Consider the following 20,515-nt stretch of genomic DNA (forward strand, 5'->3'; position numbering starts at 1 on the left):
CAGCAAAGCGTGGCAGGCGCAGTAACCGACCTCTGCACCATGAGCTGGAAATTGCGCGAGAATTAATTTCCACGGCATGACTGTATCCAGCCTAAAGATAGCGGCATGAGCATTTGGCAAACTGCTCTAACCGGCCTCAAATCACTGCTCAGAGCCGCATATCGAGACTTCCTCATCCAGCCTGCAAACGAAGACCGAAACCGACACGTCGTGAAGAGGAAATTGCAACCCTACGCTTCCGCCCATGATTTCAACGTTATCGCGCTGATTTCACTCGTGCACGCCCCCAAGGCGCGGAGATTCAGCAAAGCGCGGCAGGCGCGGTAAGCGACCTCTGCCCATTGGCGAGGCATGCGTCAAAGAAGCGCACAGCCGGTCGACAGGGGGGCAGCGGCCACCATCCGGATGATGAGTCACGTTCCCCTGGAAGACCAGGGGCGCTACCCCGCGCGGCACTTTCGAACGCGCACGTATGGCTATCACGCGCACGCGCCTTTCCCCTATCGCAGGCAGCGTTGCTTGCCTAGCGGAGTTGGAGAACGAGCCGCCCGCGGCGCAGGGCACCGTGATGCGCGAGCTGCCGCAACACAGCGGAGAACAAGGGAAAGCCTCTCTCCGGAGCATCACTCCTCTGACAGACGCCGTGATTAATACGCTTGCCATCGCTTTCCCTTCCTGCTCCCTTCCGTGCGCGCAGCATCTCAAAGCAAAATGAACAAGAGCGAACATTACCGCGATGAGAAACGATCGACCATTCTACAGACGGGACACCATGTCATCACGGGCGACCCGCCACGAGCAGCGACGTTGTGCGGTGGTCGTCATGCTCAGCGTAGGGTACACATCAGTTACGATGACACGTTCGCACACTGAACAAATGAGCACCTACTCTAGGCGACCTAACACGCCTGGATCAATTAAATTCATGCAAGGGCTGCACCACACACATCAGACAACAGGAGTGGTGGCCTATTCAATGACCATGCAGCACTGAAAGCTTGAATCTCACGTCTGTATTTGACACTTGCATCCCTACTATCAATAAAAAAAAAAATCAGACATCCTAAATGTATATGTACTACTTTCCGGCGAAATGTGTAACCATCAACACCAGTTCTGCGAATTTTCATGCATAAAAGTTGACACGCCACTGACGCTTTTCAAGCTACCTGGCTCAAGGAGTCCTACTTATTAGTGTAAGCGCAAGTTCGCAACATACACTACTTTCTTTTCATTGCCCCCAAGACAATCAATTTAAAACAACTAATTTCTCTGCGGACACAAGTGCTACATGACACTTTTACATGCTACATCGTAAATTATAACAACAAGCCTTCCTTGAGCTTCACAGTATCCGAAGCCGCCGACGCAAATAAGAGCTCAAATAATTATTACCGAATGACCAACGACTTCATTCAGGAATTGCGATGATCGACCGCTGACAAAAGAGACTTACGCTCTGGAAGGCTATGCTGAAAAACTTTCGTGAAAATGACTGGAAAGTAATTCGCTTCTTTCTCTTGTGGTACTATATGATTGTGAGTAGCACAACTACTGCGACAGGAGCGAGTGCGTCAATGCCAAGTCATTTGAGGTTCCGGATATTTAAACATTTTTTTTTTTTTCCAGAGGGACGCGCGGGGATGCTCCCGTCCGTGCGTGGAGAAAAATCCAGAGAAAGACAAGTACTCCGCCTTACCTACCGCCTCCTCTTCCAGTACAGCACACACGGCAAAGTCCAACACCGCTAAAAGCACGATGAAGTTATTGTTCCAAGATGACTTCAAGCGTCCCCACATCGTGCCTCACAAGACACTTCACCACCGACTTCACCAAGACATCGCCGACATCCTTGCCATTATTAGGAAAACACTCGCGAGTCGCCAACGGCGCCACCATGCGTGTTCAGTGATTGATATCACACCCGTTTTAAAGGGAATATGCAATAAATTAATAGAGGCTACGTAAAGCAGACGAGAGATAGGCATTCCATCGCTCGTCACCCCAGCGCAAGAATTTTTGAGCTGGCGTAAATAACAACGAAGATATAGACAATTAAAAACCACACTCCTCCTCTCCCCCCTCAACTCCTACACGCGGGGCACCAGAAAAAAAGTAAAGAAAACAGCTCTAGGACTGGGCAAATGTTGACGATGGCTCTTTTTACAAGTTTGGAGTGTGCAGAATGATATGGTAATGCATGCTTGTTACTACGAGGCTGGTAGGCCCAGCAAATGTGATTAGGATGAAAGGTGAAGTTGAGGTCTAAAAACCTGATAGCGTCATTTACTGGAAATTCAGTGGTCAAAACAAGTGGGTCAAAACAATCCATTATGATAGTTAAAATGTATACGGCTTTTGACTTTAGTGAGCCAGAGTCACTGCTAACAAGGATTAAGAAATCATCAACAAATAATCAACAAAAAACAGCCCTCCATGGTCCGATTAGGCGGTAAGAAAAAGATTAAGAACATAAATTTACTCCACCTCAGAACGTGAGTGTGCGTTTCGGAGGTGCCAAGTAAACAGAGCTCACACGGCGCTAATTAACTAACGCATAGTTCCATTTAGGCCGTCATTCGCGGGCTAAGGGATATTTCTGGCCGCAAAACTATCTTGCAACAAGAAAAACCCAGTAGGCAGCTTGCGAGAAGCAGCTTATCATCACGGGTTTCGCACCGACTGCCTTTTCGTGCGTTAGGAAAGACACAGCGACACAGGCATAAGCGGCACTAGTCGATAACCATAATCTGCTCTGCCCACACAGCTCTGCTTATAGTGGTTTAGGAGACCAAATGAATAAAAAAAAATTGGCTTTGGCTTAGCTAAGGTTAAGCCTGGATATACGTAGGCCATAGTCTCTCACACACATCACAAACATGGCCAAACGGGTTGTTCACGAAGTCCGACGTAAACACTTGGGAAGCACTCGCGCTTTCACTCAGTCTTAACACATGTTCAGTGTAGCGGTAAGTCTTTGAGTCTTCTTCCATGTTTTCCTTCTTCTGCTGCTCCTGACTACCTGCTGTTGACTACCAGTGGCCACAGCGGTGGCCATAGCGCGTCGTTCGGCTTCTTGGCGACGTCTTTTCGCGAGACGTTCCTCGCATTGTTCCGGCGTTTCAGATGCACGTTTCGCCTTGGCTCGACCTTTCATCCGTTCTTCGGCGGCCAGCTCTCAGGCGACTACCTCTGGATTGGAAGAACTCAATTTCTCCGCTCTTCTGCGTCGTTTAGCAGCAGCCGCACTCTCCTTTTCTTCCATGTCGAACGCGCCCGCCATTTCTTCTTCTTCTGTGAATGAGTGGAAGGATGAAAAGGGGGAGTGACACGGGCCTGTTTACTGGTGTGTTGGCACCACGCCCACTGCCTGCGTGTCATAGAAAGAGGTTAGGGGAGGGGAGAAAGAAATAGGGAAAGAGAGAGAGAGCGCGCCGCCGCCGCATTGTCCGTGCCAAGTGGCACATGCTGTCGCCTCAGGCCTTACAGCTGGCTGTAGAGGCCGGTGGCCTCCAGGAAGTCGAGGAGCAGCCGGAAGGCTTTGACAGGATGGTGTCCACGGGGATCAAGGAGTTGTTCCGCATTGCTTGATGGGAGGCCCAAGAGCCGGAGGCCTGTCGTCATGACGGCTCTGGGGGCCAAAAATGCAGGGCACTCACACAGGAGTTGATGGAGCATTTCCTGAGGGTCCGAGCAGTGGGTGCACCCAGGAGAGGAGCTGAGGCCATGGCGGTGTAGGCGGGAGCCTGTGTCGGCGCTCCCCACTCTTAGCCTCTGGAGGAAGCTTCTCTCCTTGTTGTTGAGGCCCAAGGACGGGAGCGCCGTGGTGTCTGGCCATTGGCCACCCGAGGATCTGGATGGTCCAGGAGAAGATGTCTCTCCATGATGCCCCTGGCGAGGTCCAGGGGACGGCCAGCAGAGGAGAGGGGGGTGCCTGGAGCATGGGCTGCCTTGGCCAATGTGTCCGCTGCTTCGTTGCCACGGACACCTATGTGGCCAGGAACCCAGGACAGCCGGATGCGGGTGCCCCTGGAGCAGATGCGGTCCAATCTGCTCCAGGGCCTGCGTACCATGGGTGGGCCTCTGAAGGGCCTCTGGAGTAGCTGGAGGGCCGCTCTGGAGTCGGTGTATACAACTTCATCGCAGACGTCTACACGCTCCTCCAGTACGTCAGCTGCCAGGTGCCGTTGAGGACGAGGCCACAAATGGTAGCCTTGCCTGCCTGTCTATCTGGAGGGATGGGACGGTGCAGGCAGCAGCGGCAGAGGGGCAGCTTCCTGGTATGACGGAGCCATCCGTGTAGAACTGGACCACTCCTGGGGGGTCGTCAATCAGCATGGCGGCCACCTCCTGCTGAAGGCCCACGGCAGGTGTGTTGCGCCTAGTGTGGGATCCAGGGAGGGATATCTCTATCCCATACTGCTGACCCTGGTCTGGGCGAGGAGGGAGGGGAAAGGCCTCAGCCTGCCCCCCCCCCCCCCCCCCCAGCCAGTTGCTCGAATTCCTGGGCCATCTTGCCCACGTGTGAGTTGGGCCTGTCGAGGAGGCGGTCCAGGAGAGGGCGACCGTCAGGGGCATTGTCAAGGCGCTCCACGTGACGAAGGGCGGTGCGCCGGGCCAAGAGCTCCATGGGCCAACTGCCCGCCTCTGCCAGAGTGGCAGCCACAGGGGAGGAGCGGGGAAGCCCCAGGCGTAGGCGTATGGCCGCCCGCAGTTTGCGCTCGATGGCAAGATGTTGGGCCACGGTGAGGTGGACCAGAGGAAAGGCGTAGGTGAACTGCGGGACAGCCATGGCGCGGTATAGCCGCAGGCCCAGTTCTGGGGTGATTCCCTTCCCCTTGGCCAGGAGGGATCGAACTGCTCCATGCACCCTGGAGGCCTGGCCCAGGAAGTGCCTGACTGCTGGGCGCCAAGTGAGCCGGGCATCGATGCGGAGTCCGAGGTACTTCACCTCCCGGCTCCAGGGTAGGCTGCAGCCCCCCATGGTGAGGAAGGTGCAGCCCTGGCGTGCCCCCACCCTGGTGTTCAGAAGCATGGCTTCAGTTTTAGTGGGCGATAGGCCGAGCCCAGCACGTGCCAGGAAGGAGCTGGCAGCGTCAATGGCCCGTTGCATCATCTTGATGGCCTTTACCCTCTGTCTGCGAGGACCCCTGCACCAGATGGCGATGTCATCCGCGTAGATGGCCATATGGATGGGAAGCAGGGGGTCGTCAGGTATGAGTGCGGGCAGCAGGGCCAGGGCCGCATTGAACGGAAGTGGACTGAGGACGCTGCCCTGGGGGACGCCTTTCCAGATGCGCCGTGGTGACCTGGTTGCCTTGCCGAGACGGACGCGTACCTGGCGGTCAGCCAGAAATCCTTGCATGTACTGCAGCAGGTTGCCAGAGATGCCAATGATGGTGAGGGCCTCCCGGATTGTCTCATGGAGGATGTTGTCAAACGCGCCAAATATGTCGAGGAGAGCCAGGCATACAATGTGGCGGCTGTGCTTGGCATCCTCCAGGGTGGAGACAAGGTCTGCAATGGCGTATGCTGTGCAGCGGTGGTGACAGAATCCTTACTGCTGTTCTGGGAAGTGGCCGGTGACTTGGCCAACCCAGGACAGCCGCTCCAGGGCCATGGCCTCTATCACCTTCCCTGGGACGGACGTGAGAGAGACTGGTCGGTAGGAGCTGATGGCCGTTGGTTGTCGACCCGGCTTCAGGATTGGGACAACCAGGGCGGTCCTCCATGCCTCTGGGAGTTTCCCGGACTGCCGCACCTGATTGTATGTGGCCAGGAGGCTTGTCTGCAGGTCCTCGTCTAGGTTCCGGAGCATCTGGTACGTCATGCCATCGATGCCCGGGGATGCGCGACACCTGGAGCGGTCCAGGACCGATGACAGCTCCCGCAGGGTGAGGGGGGCTGTGCATGTGGTAGCGATGGCCGCTACATGGGGGGGGGGGGGGGGGGGTGTCCCTCGGATCAGACCCAGAGGAGGTCCCTGGCATGCTGGCTGGCCGTCCCTGCAGGGAAAGAAGGCGTCTGCCAGCCGGTCCGTCAGCTCCTGGAACGTGATGTCCAGGGAGATGGCAATAGCCAGGTGTGGAGCTGTGTCCGGGGAGTAAGGAGGGAGCGGAACAGTCTCCACGCCCAGGCCGGACTGCGGGCGGCCACCAGTGAGGCACAGATGCCCTCCCAGTTCTCCGTCAAGCGCGTTATATACACGCGGCGCACCCTCCTCGCGCATGCGCAGTAGCGCGCGGCGCATCTGTCGTAAACACCGGCGGCGAAACTCCCACGCGAAACTCGGCTCTGACCCGCGTAGTGTAGCTTTTCGCTACAAAATAATCATGTAGACTAACCGTAAGCGGACGATTAAATTGGATTTGGATGAAAACGTAAACCGCGAGAGAACACGCCGACGACATCGACACATCCGCGCACACAGTTGTTTGAAACCCCATTTTTTTTACGCCGTCTCGCGGTAAAATGGGTAAAACATGAAACAGAAACCGATTTCCCGCTCATATCTTTACAACTCGCACTCTTGCCGTATGTAGCTTCATCTGGTATCCAAGGCCACACTGGACAATTTGTTTATAAGCTTAACTTCTCCACTTACGCTTTAAAAACCTTAATGTTTTCGCGAAAACAAAACCGAAACCGTACTGCTTGTACATACGTCCGCATCTCCCATCGAATTGTATGTGGCACACTTTTCGAATAATAATTCTAATATTGCATAGAATAACGTCGTTTGAAGCGAAAAGCTTCACTAAGCTAGTCAACACCGGGTCTGGCGTGCGCCGTGATAAATTTTAGCCACAGATGCGCATGCTCGAGTTCGCCGCGTGACGTCATTGCAGAGGCGCAGGTGGTCGGCGGAGCCGCCGCCGAGCGCGGCTCCGCCGGTCGACCTTCGCCGTCGTTCGCGCGCTCTGCGCGTGTTTACCGAGCGAGCATCGGCGCGCGTTCGGCTTCCTCGCATGACGCTACTTGCAGCCGCGTGTTTACCACAGTTACCACGCATGCGGAAGGAGGGCTTGCCTACACCGTTATCGTGGTGCTCCCAGTGCAACTGCGACAGCCATGACGTCAAACAAAGCATAACTGCAGCTTTTCGCTTGTATATCCAGGCTTAACCAGAGCTAAGCCACTGCCAATTTTTTATTGCGAAAGCACTACTACTTTCACTTTCAAGCCTTTGCGGTGCGACGGCGGTGCACATGAAATGACCTTTCGGATGACCTCTGTGTGACGTCACGCCGAAGAGCTGGGCGACCATCTCGCGCCGTCCGTGTGCGACGGCGGTGCACATGAACGGCGGCCTAACTCTCGCTCTCTCCGCCAGGCGCGCCACAGGTGTTGTGACGTCATGCCGAAGAGCTGGGCGACCATCTCGAGCCGTCCTTGTGCGACGGCGGTGCACATGAACGGCGGTCTAACTCCCGCTCTCTCCGCCGGGAGCGCCATAGCTGTTGTGACGTCTACAGATAGTCTACAGATAGTCCATAGACTGTCTATATACAAAGAAAAATTAAGGCTGTTATAGACTTTAGTCTATAGATGGTCTATGGCTGTCTGTAGACAAAAGGATATAAGGCGGTTATAGACTTTAGTCTATAGATAATCAATAGACCGCCTAAAGACAAATGGAAATGAAGGTGGTTATAGACTTTAGTCTACAGATAGTCTATATACTCTCTATAGACAAAAAGAAATTAAGGCGGTTATAGACTTTAGTCTATAGATAGTATATAGACCACCTATAGACAAAAGGAAATGAAGATGGCTATAGACTTTAGTCTACAGATCGTCTATAGACCGTCTATAGACAAAAGGAAATTAAGGCGGTTATAGACTTTAATCTATAGATAGTTAATAGACCGTCTATAGAGAAAAGGAAATTAAGGCGGTTATAGACTTTACGATTAGATAGCCTATAGATAAAAGGAAATTAAGGCGGTTATAGTCTTTAGTCTATAGATAGTATATAGACCACCTATAGACAAAAGGAAATGAAGATGGTTGTAGACGTTTGTCTATAGATAGTCTATAGACCGTCTAGAGACAAAAGGAAATTAAGGCGGTTATAGTCTTTAGTCCATAGATTTTCTATAGACTGTCTATAGACAAAAGGACAAGTCTAAAGGATGGCTATATAGTCTATAAAAAGTATATAGAAAGTCTATAGACCATTTTTATAAGGGTAGGGCACGGTAAGTGATGCGAAGAGAAGATAATTGTTGGTCCTTAACAGTAACCGACTGGATGCCAAGAGAAGGCAAGCGCAGAAGGGAGCGGCACAGAGGTAGGTGGGTGGATAAGTTTATGAAGTCTGCGGGGATAGTGTGGCCGCAGCTGGCATAGGCAAGAGTTTATTGGAGAAGTATGGCAGAGGCCTTTTTCCAGCAGTGGACATAGCCAAGTTGATGATGATGATGAACTGATGCATGAATATGTTCTTTGAGCAATTGACGACTGAGGATACGCATGCACGTTTTCGGTGAACTAAAGCAGCTGTGAGTGGTACGTGCTCTGTCCCGTTTTCCTCCATTGTGGGATGTGTAGTTGCTTTGGTGCCATTAAACAGTTACAATCAACAGCTACCAACCCACCCAATAAGGAGCTCTCTTGAGACGTAAGGACAACCACGTTTCACTCTCTTACCTTTAGGAGCATGGGAACTAGTCCATACTACAAGAACCTGAAAAATTGGCTGTACTTGCCTCCTAATCTTCAGTGTACCGGAACCCTGTCGGTGTGTCTGCCAGGAATGATGCCCTTATCTTCGCCACAACACAGGTTGGCAAGATGAGGCGATGTTTTCCTTAGACGACAGAGCCATCGAACAAACTGTCAGTATGCTCTGTACTGATACCTTCTGGGAATAAACAAAAAGCATTGAGAGAGCCACTGGGCATATTCAATTTTTCAGCGAATGCGCTGCAGGGTAGAAATAGCGCAGCGCAAATGGAACGCCGGCCTTGCGCTGCTGCTTGTACCGCGCACTGATAGATATTAGGTCGCGAACTGGAAACGCATGTATTCGCCCCAGGAGCATAGGGTTAGAACATTAACTAAGCTGTGTCATGAAAGGCTCCAAAAATTGCAGATGCGATAGATGGTTGGGGGGTAACGGCTTATTATTTAAAGACGACCTTTACCTCACTAAATCCTGTTATGCGCGACGTTGTCGTGTACTCGTTTTCATGTTACAGCGAAAGCTGTATGTGTTGCGTTATAGGTTTTTTTTTTTTTAACGCGACAGCGTTAAGGGCCCCGTGTCGCAGAAAAGCCGGTGCCGTCGTCGGCGGCGTTGGCCGTGAGCGAAAAATCCCAGAAGCATTAATAAATAAGTCTTCCGGGTCGTAGCTTGGATTAGTGTACAAGGTTTTAACTGATCTAGTGTATCGACTACCAGGACGTGCAGACTTTTGTCGGTACGGAAATGCGGCTGCCGCGTTAGCCGGGTGCCTCTGCAAGATTCTAAGCACAATGGGGTGGGGCGGGGGGGTGGAAGCGATGCAAGCACACAGCCGAACCATCTTGACACACCGCTGCTTCAACCAGTTGCTTTCGCACACTCGCTCCCTGCGCCATGATGTAATATACGAGTCAGTGCCCCGGCCATGTTTTAATTTCTACTTCCACTGCTCATATGCATCCTTGCAACCGAAGGCTATCCACGGTCACGTGTGATGCCTCACAACCCGCATGTCTCTTACACTATGGTTAAGGTTAAAAAAACAACACATGACATGACGGTCACCACGTGTCAACGTGATATTAAGCGACAACTGTTAAGGTGATATGTTGTGGCTGAGGAGGGAGACCTCTTTTCTGTGTAGTTCTATGGCGCTCTTTTCAGTACTGTTGCGACCCGGGTAGCATGGCCGGGGACCGGTGATGGGACGAGGAGTATGGGAAACTGGGTTCGGAGGAAGGTAACGAAAAACTTTATACACTTATATACATTATTTACATAGAGCGACTGAGAAAGACTCTCAGTGGAAGGGGAACGTCTTCGTCAACCGAAGTCGACTGGAGGTAGCAGGCCTCTCTTCGGCCACACTCACGGCCGAGTTAAATATGGTTCGGATTCCCCAGATCCCTGGCTGGGGAATAATGTTCGAAGAGCACTGTCCAATCGGATGGACCGAAGTAGAGGCTGGTGTTACCACCCACGGCCGGGCAGGTGCGGGATTTTCCACTCTCTCGCAGCTGGGTCGATGGGAAGGGGGAGATGCTGACTCATCCAGCCCGGCTGGAAAGGAATCTCCCGCAGTCTTCCAGCAGGTGAATGAACCTGCCTCCCCGCCTGTTGTCCAGAACACGAGTCGGGAACACAGCAGTCTTCAATTAACAGCCAGCGTGACTGGCGCCGCCACGTCGCCTCCGCTTCGCTGTGGTTGCTCTGACAATAGCCCCTGCGCATCTCCTGCCTTAGTCGCTGCTGCCACAGTCACCTGCACTCCGCTTCCGCTCGGGTTGCTGCTGACATTGGCTCCTGCCTTCACCGCTGCTGCCGCGGTCACCTGCACTCCGCTACACTAATCCATTTAGGCTCGGAGGGCGGCATTCCAAGCACCCCACTTCACCACCGCCGTCGCGAGGTTGTCGGCCTCGTCGATTGTTCACGGTTGCTGCTGGTCGGGCCCACGTGGCTAGAAGTACGGTCACGACAGTACCCACACACGGTCGTTTACGCACCAGCGTATACAGCTCGTTCGGTCGAAAAGCCGTCGACGTCGTATAGTTGTAGCTGCCGGCACCGCTCGTTGGAAAAAATCGTATCGTGCCAACCATTTGCCGCAGAATGTTCCAGGTGGTGTAATACCATTCAGCGTTTCGAGCAGCATAAACTCACTAAAGTTAGAGAGCTTGCGGCAGGAATTCGAACCGGCGACCTATAATCGGGGCTGCGGGTGTCCACCGAGATGTGTGAGACAGTTACTGCGACTTCCTTTCCTCAAATCCAATTTTCGTTTTCTTCATTACCGCACCTTTTTCTCTCTCTATCTCTCCTCTTTCACTCCCATCTACCTCCATTTCCTTACGGTGGGGTTCGGGTGTCTACCGAGATGTGAGAGAATTACATTTCCTCTCCTCAAAAATGCGTTGCGTTCAAAGCTGCTTCGAACGGTCAAGTCGTCGCGCTGAACGGGCGATGGCGTTCCGTGGACCCCCTGGCAGCGCTGCAGCACGCTGTCGCGTTCCACTTTAAGCGTCTTTGTGCTTTTATGCGAAGCATATTAACGTAGGTTTCGGGCCTTCGCGCGACGCCCGGCGGTGGCCACCATTGACCTTGAAGTGAGATCACATGATGTGACGTCACGTGATGACATCACACCGGCTGCAGATAGGGCCTCATATCGCGCCGTCGGACGTCGCCCGGCGGAGGCCTCCACGCTTCGGTTCGCGCCGTCGCACGCGACGCGGCGGCGGCGCCACCATCGCTGCATCACGTGATATGTGACGTCACGCCAGGGATGAAGCGGCGCGCGCCCGCCGTCGCGTCAGTCTCTGTGCCCGCAACCGCGCCAGCGTCTTTGCGCCGGGCGTGTCTGTGGTCAAGATGCCTCCAAACGCTAAGGACGTTAATAATAAGAATGCAAAACGAAGGCTGCTTCGCATCCACTGGGCTTAACCTTGATAAGCCTCCAACTTTTTTCCCGCTGTATGCGAGCGCAGCCCTTCCTCGCTACAGTGCACGCATTTTTTTCCTGGGTACACTTGTTCGAGGGCTATAAATGCTCCTTCCGGTAGACGACACACATTTAATTATCCCCTCTGACCAGAACCCGCCATGGTGGCGACTCAACGCACCGCGTATTGGGGGCCAAAGCTCTGAATGTTAAAGCTGGCATGCAGGTGTGTCGCGCGTTCGGAGATTAGGCGAGGGGTGGCCGTTCGATGCCCGGCGTAGCCGGTAAGCTAAGCATGTCATGTTAACAGATAACAATAGCCCAACTATGTTTATATACATTCGAAAAGAAGGATACAAAAGCTTTTAAAAGAGCGGATTAATGTGTATTCTACAAATCAATAGAACTACGAGTGGGAAACGCAGTGGATTCAGTTTGCATTGAAATAAGCACTGGTCTGCACAGATCAAGACGAAAATAAGTGTCCAATTAGCGACAATCGAAAAGAAAGGTGCATGCAGGGAGCAAACACATATATAGTTGGCCGTGGAGCGCGCCGGCAGTCCGTCTAAAAAGAGAACGCGTGGCCCTCGAAGGCGGCGGTCCTTCCGGAGCAGCGGGTGGTCTCGGGCTGTGGTGCGGCGGAGGTGTACCCCCGAGGAGCGGACTCAAGGTAGCGTCGATTCAGCCCCTTTTTAAGCCATCGGACGTAACGGAGGAGACACTCGCGGAAGCTGGTTTACGCACGGAGTTGGAGTCCAAACATCATCATCGTCGTCATCATCACCATCAGCCTGACTACGCCCACTCCAGAGCAAAGCCCTCTCCCATGTCTCTCCAATTAACCCTATAATGCGCCAGCCGCGGCCACCCTATCCCCGCAAACTTCTTTATTCATCCGTCCACCTAACTTTCTGCCGCTCCCAGCGACGCTTCCCTTCTTTTAGAATTCTTGCCTTCGCATTACATGCCCTGCCCAAGCCCATTTTTTCCTCTTGATTTCGACTAGGATGTCATTAACCGGCGTTTGTTCTCTCAGCCACTCTGCCCGCTTCCGATCTCTTAACGTTACACCTATCATTTTTATTTCCATAGCTCGCTGCGTTGTCCTTAACGTAAGCTGAACCCTCTTTGTTAGCCTCCACGTTTCTGCCCCATAGGTGAGTACCGGTAGGATACAGCTGTTGTATACTTTTCTCTTGAGGGTTATTGGTAAACTGCCATTCATGATCTGAAAGAATCTGCCATATGCGCTCCACCCCATTCTTATTCTTCTAGTTATTTCCCTCTCATGATCCGGATCAGCGGTCACTATTTGCCCTAAATAGACATATCTTACTATTTCCAGCACCTCGCCACCAATTGCGAACTGCTGTTCCCTTGCCAGACTGTTGAACATTACTTTGGTTTTCTGCACGTTAATTTTAAGACCTACCGTTCTTTTCCACCTGTATAGCTCATTTATCATGCTTTGTAGCTCATTTCCTGAGTGACTTAGCAAGGCAATGGGATCAGCGAATCGCACATTACTTAGGTATTCTCCATTAACTCTTATGGTACTTAGGCACTTTTTCGCCGACTAATACCCGCCCCATCATCGTGAAATTTTTAAACTACAAGTCTAAGGAAACAGTTCTTTCTTCGCGGAAAGAGCTGAAAGAAAAAAAAAAAACATATCTGTCAACGAAGATTACTCCGTTTCTACCCGCATGGCTCGCAAAAAACTATTGCAGTTCGGCAAAAGTCAACCAGGTAATCCTTTTTTTAAGCTACACTACAAAAAAGTTAATTTTAAATAAGAAAAGCTACGCGTACTGCCCGAGCTCTGATAGCGTACGCGAGGTCGAGTGAAGCGACGAACGCTACGAAGCCGACGTGGCTCAACAACCTGCTCCGCGCTAGGAAAGGGCGAGGGCTAGTGGGTATTTGTTCATTTCCATTTACATCGCGCGTATCAGTCCTTTTCGGCAACATAAGAAGCGCACTGAACAAACGCGACGCTCTTTGATCTCTGATTGATACGTGTTCCGCTCACATCATCGCTTTAACTAAAACCTGGCTTTCCACTAATGTTCTTGACACAGAAATTTTTCATAACGCATCAGCTTTCATAATTTACGGTTGCGACAGAACCTTACGCCGTGGAGCGGTGGTCCTGCTAGCTATATTTAAAGGTATAGCAACCTCGTGTGTCCACATTAACAGTGACTTGGAAATGGTATGGGCTTCAATTATTCTAGGGCATCAAAAAAGAATCCTAGGCGTCTGTTATCGTGCACCTTCATCCGCAGCTAGTTGCGACCTTCAGGACGCAATAAATATAGTTCGTACACGTTTTCCCTCCACGCCTTTGTTTCTCTTCGGCGATCTTGATTTCCCTAATATTACATGGAACTCGCAGCTACCTCACCTGGCATCCTTTACTTCCGAGGCTAATGAATTTTTGGACCTGTGTTCTACATTCTCGCTCTCTCAGTTAGTACCGCAGCCCACTAGAATAACATCTAACTCTTCGAACACTCTCGACCTAATCCTTAGCAGCCATCCTGACTATACGCATATCCGTCTCATATCTTCCCGGCATAAGCGATCATTGTATGCTTTCATTTTTCATTAATGCTCACGTATCAAAGACGTCCACAGAAGTAAAGACATTGCGAGATTATAAGCGAGCTAACTTTGACGCCATAAATAACGAGCTTTCAGCCTTTATTGACTTTTTGTTGAACGGTTTTGATGATCGCTCTGTGGAAACCAACTGGGAAATTTTTGCATCAAAAGTTCATGATCTCATCGAAAAACACATTCCTTGCTTCATCGTACACCAGGAGAAGAACACGGGACAACGCTGGACAGCGTTGTCCTGTGTTCTCCTCCTGGTGTCTCGTACTTTCAGCATTACCACCAATGCTAACGCGCCATAAAATAATACACACATCAAACGCCTATCTAACAAAAAGAAACGTCTTTATCTCGCCGCTAAACTTTCACCTACTGATACGCATTGGTCCGCGTACAAAATAGCCTCTAAAGCTTACGTCACTGCATTAACGGAAGCCAAGTAAAATTTTCTTTCTAACACTCTTCCATCCATGTTAAAGACAAATCCTAGGAAATTTTGGCGCACAATTAACCCTTCGACCTCCGACCGTACTTCGCTTGAAGATTCATCACTATAACCCTATTCACGCGAGTCAATGTGCGACAGCCCTTAACAATTCCTTCATGAAAAACTTCTCTCGTGTTACAAACATCCCTTCACCTCCTACACATCATCATAACTTCATTCAGATCCCCAGAATTATTGTCGATGTGCAAGGCATTGTTAAGTTAATTGATAAGCTGCCAAATCATTCTTCTCCCGGTTACGATGGAATAACAGCCAAGTTTCTAAAAAATGCATGTGCTTATCAGTAATCTTGAACAAAAATTTTTCAGCAGTCACTATAGATACATCCTCACTTCCTACTGCTTGGAAAATAGGGAAGGTGGTTCTAATATATAAATCCGGTGATAAAACTAATCCAGCGAACTACCGACCCATTTCTCTCACCAGCACTTGCTGCAAACTACTAGAACATGTAATCTTTTCTCAGTTAGTTAACTTTCTTGAATCAAATTCATTTTTAACCACGTCTCAACATGGTTTCCGAAAATCATATTCATATGTAACGCAGCTTATATCCTTCACGCACAAGCTCCACGAAATTTTAGACCGTTCATCTTGTGCAGTCTGCATTTTTTTAGATTTCTCTAAATCATTCGACAAGGTTTCACACGAGCTCTTTCGTCACAAATTAAAACAGTTAAATATTGGCTACAGTCTTCTAAAATGGATTGAATGTTTCCTTATTGATGTGCTTGGTGGTCGGGACCAAGGGGTCTTCACCGCATGGGGATGAAGTGGGCAGACTGCGGAGGGAAGCCTTCAGGAAAAGCAGTAAACTTGGAGGCTTATTTACATTATTTACAACATAAACAGAGAGACCAAAGGTCAGGAAAGAAGCTCTCTGACACACCACAGATTGCGGCTTAAATGCAGTTCATATTCCCCAGGCACCTAGCTAGGGAATCCGGTAGCTGGTCGAGTGTCCAATGGGTCTTTAGGCTCTTCATAGGCTCCGCCCTCCCCACGTGACCGCGCACACACCACAGAAACACGTGTTGGCAAGGAGGAACTTTGGAGCCCTGCAGTCGCGAACTCCTTGGTTTGCCGCGGGCCGACCAGGCCCAAAGGGTCGTTAGCTGCTATGCGGCGATCCTGCCGTCTTGAAACACGAGATCTGACGGCTCGCACCGGTGGACTCTTCAGGAAGGAGGGACAAATCAGCCGTGTCCACCCCCGCTTTGTTGGGCTGCTCAGGGGCACGCGGGCAATGGGTTGGCGCCGCCGTCGCCTCTGCCGTCGCCGCCACTCGGGACTCCACCGTCGGTCCACGGGAATGCGAAGTCCGGGAGAAGCGCCGCATTCAGCATCACCGGCGAAGGGGATTAGACGCCTTTGTTCACTGTGACGCCGTCGCTAGAAGCCGCACCACGCCAGCGTTTCCTGTGTCTTCTCAGAAGCAGCGCTTTCGGTCACGGTAGCTCGATGGCGCCTGCCTGGCTCGCCTGTTCCCGCTGGCTGGGCCTCCGATCACAACATTACTAATCGCTCACAATTTGTTGCAGCTAACGGCCAAAACTCCCCGCTAACGCATGTGCATTCTGGTGTGCCACAAGGATCGGTTCTTGGGCCACTTTTTTTTCCTTGTCTACATAAATGACCTTGCCTCTAATGTGTCTTCTAATATTCATCTTTTTGCTGACGACTGTGTTATCTTCCGTGAACTAAGCGACGCTAACGATACTACGATTCTGCAAACTGACTTAACTGCATGCTACAGTGAATTGGTGTAATACTCGGCTCATGGAACTCAATACTAAAAAATGCAAAGTCACGCACGTATCTCGTACAGATTCTGGCCTCCTGACTTACCACCTAAATAACACTGCTTTGGAATCCATTCGCGCTTACAAGTACCTCGGAGTATATATTATGAGTAACTTATCCTGTGCTAGTCACATTAACTATATTGTCACGTTGTAGTGACGGCAGTCCAGCGGTCAGGAAGACACCAGAAATACTTGCAAACGAAGCTCTTTATTTGGGCTGACTTGCGCCCTCAAAAGAACTGAATCACTCGGCGGCGGCGTAAGCAACAGGCGTGCTCGGCGGTCGTCGAACTACGAATGTCCGCCGCTCGCGGCATCGCTCAACTGAAAGCCGGCAAAGAAACTTCCAGATAGCAGGACAAGATCATCTACAGTAATCTGGAAAAACCTAGATGCAGCCTTTCATGGCTGCGATCAATCGAGATTAGACTGGTCGCTTCTCGCGTCACGAACAGAAATGATAACAGCCCTTTCCTGCAGCCTTGAGCGTGAACGAACAAACACTACAATGATACGTGGCATTACCCCCCTTCCAAAGAAGCATCGTCTCGATGCTTTAAAATGAAAATAAACATGGAGAATGCTTCGAAAACTTAGAGTCCTTTAGCGTTCCTAGTAAGGTGTAAGGGCAGCGGTAAAAGCTTCAAGTCTGGCCGTGTCGTCGTCGTCGGTGTCATCGTAGTTTTCGTCGTCGTAGTTGTCTTCGTCGTAGTTGTCGTCGTCGTCGTCGTAGTTGTCGTCGTCGTCGTCGTAGGGTCGTCGTCGTCGTCGTAGGGTCGTCGTCGTCGTCGTAGGGGTCGTAGGGTGGTCGTCGTCGTCGTAGGGTCGTCGTCGTAATTCTCGTCGTAGTTCTCGTCGTAGTTGAGGCATAGTCTTGTGTTTTCGTCGATGGAGGACCTTAGTTCTTGCGCTCAGGCGGCTCGGCGATGAGCATTCTTCCCGACGCAAAAATTCTTCTGTTTCGGCTGGTCGCTGGCCGGGTCGGGGTCGTGGGGCGCCGTAAGAGAACCCTCGGATGCCCAGTCTTCTGTATGGGCAGTGCCGGAGGACATGACCGGCTTCGCCACAGTGGAAGCATAGTGGGCGGCGCTGGTCGGGAGTTCTCCACTCGTCGCATTTCCTCGGCTGCGCGCGTCGCTCGTAGGACGGGCGGGTTGGGGCGAGTGGGCGGCGGTCCAACGCAGCTGGCTGAGGGCGATAGGGGCTTGGTTCCCGTCGTCGAGGTGCAGGACGGCGCACAGCTGCGGCGTAAGTCATGGCTGGGGGCTGCAGAGGCTGCGTGGGTGTCGGCGTCACACCCAAGGCCTGTTGAACCTCGTCCCGGATGACGTCAGTGAGCGATGAAAGTTGCGGCTGCGTTCCCGTTGGCAGCAACCGTCGGAGCTCCTCTCGCACAACTTCACGTATAACCTCCCACAGGTTATCATTGTTAGCGGTGTCCATGCAGCTTGCTGACAAAAAGCGCTGCTGGCGGTCATACTGGCGGGCTCGGGCGTCGAGAGTTTTCTCCATTGTGGATGCCTCTTCTACGAATTCAGCGACGGTTTTCGGTGGGTTGCGAACGAGGCCGGCAAATAGTTGCTCTTTAACTCCTCGCATAAGCAACTTCACCTTCTCTTCTTCCTTCAAGTTCATGTCGGCACGCCGGAAGAGACGCTTCATCTCCTCAGTATACACTGCAACGGTCTCGTTTGGGTGTTGTATGCGAGACTGTAGCAGCTGCTGGGCTCTCTCCTTTCGCACGACGTTTGTGAAGGTCTTCAGAAGCTGTTTCTGGAAGGTTTCCCAGTTGGCAAGGCTGGCTTCCTCATTCTCGAACCAGACTCTTGCTGGTCCCTCCAGGGCGAAGAAGACGTACCTAAATTTCATGGCGTCGTCCCAGTTGTTGAAGACAGCCACACGGTCGAACTGCTCCAGCCATTCCTCGGGGTCGGCGCCAGGCGAAGCGTCGAAGGTTGGTGGCACCCGGGGCTGCTGCAGAATGATTGGAGTGGTCGTCTGGGGCAAGGTCATGATGGACGTTGGTACTTGCTTCCGCTTCCGGGTAGGGTCCGGCAGGGTCCCGAACTCAGGTGCGTCCCCTTGCAGGCGTCGGCTTGCGCGGTGGACTGGACTCAGGTCCTGCGGTAGATGACTCAAAAGGCTGGCGTCTCGACTTGTAGGGGGTGTCCGGAACATGGGAGGCTACCCCGCACCTCCACCAGATGTCACGTTGTAGTGACGGCAGTCCAGCGGTCAGGAAGACACCAGAAATACTTGCAAACGAAGCTCTTTATTTGGGCTGACTTGCGCCCTCAAAAGAACTGAATCACTCGGCGGCGGCGTAAGCAACAGGCGTGCTCGGCGGTCGTCGAACTACGAATGTCCGCCGCTCGCGGCATCGCTCAATTGAAAGCCGGCAAAGAAACTTCCAGATAGCAGGACAAGATCATCTACAGTAATCTGGAAAAACCTAGATGCAGCCTTTCATGGCTGCGATCAATCGAGATTAGACTGGTCGCTTCTCGCGTCACGAACAGAAATGATAACAGCCCTTTCCTGCAGCCTTGAGCGTGAACGAACAAACACTACAATGAACACTAGCATCATCAATGATGCTAATCACATGCTAGGTTACCTCCGCCGTAATTTTTCCAGCGCTCCATCTCCCCTTAAATTGCTGCTTTTCAAGACACTAATACGCCCGAAACTTGAATATGCGTCATCAGAATGGAATCCTGCTCAAGTCACCCTAACCCGTTCTCTTGAACTTGTTCAAAATAATTCCACTCGCTTCATCCTTTCTAATTACAACCGAACAGCCAGTATATCAACCATGAAAAATAGCCTTCCGATTTCTTCTCTAGCATCGCGTCGTAAAATTTCCCGCTTAGCATTATTTCATAAGCTTTTCCATCATTCAATACTTCATAGAGAACTAATTCCAGAACCGCTCTATCGCTCCCATCGCATTGATCACATTCACAAAGTTGGTCTGGGTCGTTTTAACACTAAAACTTTTTTTCAGTCATACATTCCACTTATTTCTCGTGAATGGAACCACCTTAGTGCTGAAATTGTGTCCATTACTAATAACGAATTGTTTCGAAAGTGTTTAGCTAATATTGTATGATTAGGAGAACATTGTTTTATGACGTTTTGCTGTATTATATGTTTAGGTAACACTTAGCTAACATTGTATAATTAGGAGCATCTATCTTTTTTTTGTAGCATATTTAACTGCGTCTCTTGTTCTTTGTTGTATATTCTAACCACTCCCCTCTGTAATGCCTCTGACCCTGAGGGTAAATAAATAAATAAGTAAATAAATAAATAAATACCCAACTGTTCCCAATCCAGGCCCCGGAACACGTGCTGTAAACAGGCGGTGAACAGCATTGGCGAGATCGTGCCTTCCTGCCTGATACCCTTCCTTACTGGAATTTTATAGCTGACTTTATGAACGACTATGGTAGCTGTGCAGTCGTTGTAGCTATCTTCCAATATTTTTACATAAGTCTCTTCTGCACCATGACTCCGCAATGCCTGCATGACTGCTGAGTTTTCCTCTGAGTCAAATGCTTCCTCGTTATCAATGAACACTATATATCGTCTTGGCCCAGACGAAGACAAGTCCCCTTGTCGAAACGTTGGCTCTAGCAACCTGAGGTTTTCCCCTCCCTTGTTCATTTTGTGATCACTATATATAGGGGTTGGTTATATTCTCCGCGTTTCTCTATCACCTGATTGATAGTGTGAATATGGTCTGTTGTCGAGCATCCTTTACGAAGCCTACATGCCTGATCATTTGGTAGATTGAAGTCCAAAGTTGTCCCGATGATATTTGCGATTACCTTAGAAAATACCTTGCACGCAACGGACAGTAAGCTAATCGGTCTGTTATTTTTCAAGTCCTTGACATCTCTTTTCTTGTGAATAAAGTTAGCGTTCTTCCAAGCTTCTGGCACGCT

The sequence above is a fragment of the Amblyomma mixtum genome, chromosome 3 (assembly GCF_055824585.1).
Source record: "Amblyomma mixtum isolate Tamu chromosome 3, ASM5582458v1, whole genome shotgun sequence".
NCBI classification, from domain to species: domain Eukaryota; kingdom Metazoa; phylum Arthropoda; class Arachnida; order Ixodida; family Ixodidae; genus Amblyomma; species Amblyomma mixtum.